This window comes from Pteropus vampyrus, unplaced genomic scaffold, assembly GCF_000151845.1.
Source record: "Pteropus vampyrus isolate Shadow unplaced genomic scaffold, Pvam_2.0 Scaffold42, whole genome shotgun sequence".
NCBI lineage: Eukaryota > Metazoa > Chordata > Mammalia > Chiroptera > Pteropodidae > Pteropus > Pteropus vampyrus.
Genome location: NW_011888823.1, coordinates 1,509,969 through 1,513,574, shown reverse-complemented (window position 1 = coordinate 1,513,574; position 3,606 = coordinate 1,509,969). Strand labels below are relative to the sequence as shown.

At 37.4% G+C, this 3,606-nt stretch overlaps 1 pseudogene; it reads left to right on the top strand.

The window, feature by feature from the left end:
• The first annotated feature begins 1,682 nt into the window (after window positions 1–1,682).
• LOC111738712 lies at window positions 1,683–1,801 on the top strand (annotated as a pseudogene).
• The last annotated feature ends 1,805 nt before the right edge of the window (window positions 1,802–3,606 follow it).

The window sequence follows — 3,606 nt, the reverse complement described above, 5'->3', positions numbered from 1 at the left end:
AAAAATTCATGAAATAAGGATGCTTATACATGCAATATCTCCAGGTTTAAGTGGACTAGACAAATATGTGAAAATCTCCCCTAAATTAAAACTCTCAGGTTCCCACAGTTTGGGTAGGATATCACACCAGGACCTAGAGTCACACTATCTAATCTGAGAGACACTTGTCACATAGAGCTATTTAATGTGAATTAAAATTAGCTTAAATTTAGTTAAATTATAAATCAGTTCCTCATTGTCACTCACCTTGCAGGTGCTCACTAGCCACATACAGCTAGTGGCTACTTTATTGAACAGCCCCCTTCACTTCGTCGCTGGCAGTTCTATTGGATAGCACTGGATCTGGAGAGTAAGACGCATGCTTTTCTCTAAGGTTAGGGTCCAAGATTGCTATCTCAGGAGACAAAGGACAGCCTGAGTAGCAACAAAGAGAGCTAGTGCAGGACCAAATATTGTCCGGCCGTAAGAAAGAAGGAAATCCTGCTATACACAGCAGTATGGGTGGATCTTGAGGGCGTTATGCTAAGTGAAACGAGTCAGATAGAGAAAGATAAATTTTATATGATCTCACTTATAAATGAAATCTAAAAAATATCACAGAGGGAACATATGTGTGGTTGCCACAGGTGGAGGGTATTGGGTGCAGATGGTCAAAAGGTACAAACTTTCGGTCAATAGATGAATAAGTTCTGGAAATGTAATGTATAGCATGTGACTGGTTGGCAATACTGTACTGTATATTTGAAAGTTGCTAGGAGAGTAAATTTTAACTCCTTTTTTGGCATTTTGAGACTAAATTCTAGGCTGTGCTTTAGTATAAATAAAAATTCTAGTAGAGTATTTTTCAGATTTGAAAATACACATTTCTCGTAAGAATAAATTGTTTCCATCTCTTTAACACAAGAGATGTTTGCGGGAATCTTCCATAAAATAATATCATATCCCTGGCTTCTGGGATGAGCTCTACGTAATACAGCTGAGGGGGAATTAATGATAGAAATATCAGAAGACTAACTGCAGTTCAGCCGTTTATTGAATGGGTGTATGGTCAAGTCAGTTCACCTCCCTGCATTTCTGTTTTTTTCATCTACAAAATGAGAACATGATATTATATGCAAAAAATAGTATAAACTGTGGTGCCCATTTCAAAGGTCATAATTACCATTGTTACTGTTAGCCAGGCATTCAAGGCTTACCACTTTCTATGTCTTCGTTCTTATCTTCCACCAAATGACAAACATCTGCCGAGATAACTCACTTACAAACTGCCCTCTATAGATGACAGGCTAGATAATTCATTGTTTCCCAAACAGATATGACATTTTCTTGCCATAAAACCCTTGCTCCAGAGACAGGGTCTGCAAATTGTAGTCGATAAGCCCCATCTTACCCAATGCCTGTTTTTATAGGGCCCCACAAGCTAACGATGGTTTTCACATTTTTTAAATGGTTGGGGGGAAAACAATCTCAAAGATGAATAATATTATGGGACATGTAAAATCATATGAAATCAGATTTCAGAGTCCATAAAGTGTTATTGGCACACAGCCAAGATCGTTCTCTTACTCATTGTCCCTGTTTGCTTTCACGCTACAATGCGAGAGCTCAGTTGCGACAGAGACCAGATGGCTCACGAAGCCCCAAATATTTACTATCTGGCTCTTTCTGGAAAATGTTTGCTAGTCTATGACCATGCCACCCTGAATAAGCCCAATCCCATCTGATCTCGGAAGCTAAGCAGGGTCGGGCCTGGTTAGTACTTGGATGGGAGATCACCTAGGAAGACCAGGTGCTGTGGGCGTAAAAAAATAAAGAAAATAAAAGATTGTAAGCTGACAAGTTCCTTGCAATCCGTGAGGTCAACCAAGGGTTGTCTTGCCTTAAAGAAAAAGAAAAAAGAAAAAAAGAAAATGTTTGCTGACTCTGTGCTAAAACGTTTTCTTCTTAGAATACATTTTCTCATGTCTTCTTTGCCCGTGACGATGTATATATTTATCAAGATGCAGCTCTAATGCCAGTTCACGAGGTCGTCGCTGTTACCCAGGCCTAGGTTAGGAACTCTTCCTGTAGGCTTGATAGCACACAGTAGCACATGATAGTTCCTCAATAAACATTCATGAATTGAATAAGTTATCATCTAATTTCCCCTAAACACTATAATATTCTAGGGTTATTGGCAGTAGTGCATACAACTTTTATTTCAGTGTGTAAACAGCGTTTTCTCCGGTGAAAGCATTTAAATAATATTTGCTGGATGAAGTACAATTAAAAATAGTAATAATAGTAACATTTTACTGAGAGTTTACAACGTGTCTGTAACAATGCTGAGTACTTTGTATAGAACATCTAATTCACTCACGTGACAATTCTATGAGTTAGATGTGAGTATGCCCATTTTACAGATAGGGGAATTCAATAACTTGCCCAAGTTATGCAGCTAACAAATAGCAAGAGAGAAACTTGAATGCAGTCACATTGGGAATAAAGTGAGTCAGAATCATGAAGTTTTTAAAACAGAAAACAGACAGTTCACATTTGATGGTAAAGACCAGCATTCTCATAGTGAGTCCAGGAACTCTTTGTGTCACTGACATTTTAGGGGGCTCACAAAATCAAAATTATCTTCATAACAATACTAAAATTTTATTTACTTTTTTTCACTCACATTCTCTCACAAATGCACAGTGGAGTTTCCAGAGGCCCCAACATATGACATTACAACAGATTAAATGCAGCAGCAGACATAAGAATCCAGCTGTCTTCTATTAAGCCAAACATTAAAGAAGTTTATACAAATGTAAAACACCAGCACTCTTTTCACTATGTTTTTGTTGGAGAATATACAGTTGTTTTTTTTTATTTAAAATGTTATTTATGTTGATTTGTAAATGTTTATTTTTTAAACAAATTAATAAATATTTTAAAATTTGTTTTAATTTCTAACATGGTAAGTATTGATTAATCTAATCCACATAAACAAAAGATCTTGGAGGTTCTCAAAACATTTTTGCAGAAAGTAAAGGGATCTTAAGACTAAACAGGTTTGAGAACTCCTAAGTAAGTAACAGGGAGACTTTAAAATACCTGGAGTAAAAACAGGGCATGATGAAAGCCAAGGTCAGCAGAGCCGTATTCCTAACTGTAACTGACCAAAGATGTATGCATGTGTCCAACTTGAACAAAAACTATTCAACCAGGCTGTAAGCTCGGGAACAATAGCAAGTGATTAATTTTAAGCTGTTAAGTTTTTTAATGGGTATTATGCAACAATAGCTAACTGATACACAGGGTAACTATGAGAAGTAAATGAAGTCTGACACAGAATTATTTTATCTTTAGTGGACATGTTTTGCCCCATCCCTGATCTTCGTCTTGTCTCCTTATCATTCAAATAATGCCTGGGCAAATTTAGTGCATTAGGAACCTCCAGCTCAGCCTGGATACTCTTTTTCTACTGCTCACTCTCTGTGAATCTTTTTCCGAGACGATGAAGGCCATCACTGAAGATTGGATCAGAGATTGCTTACTCTGCCAGAGTTCAGATGGTGAGATGGAATTCCAAGGTGGAATCTGGCATCCATGCTCCCTTAAGAGCAATGTGAAATG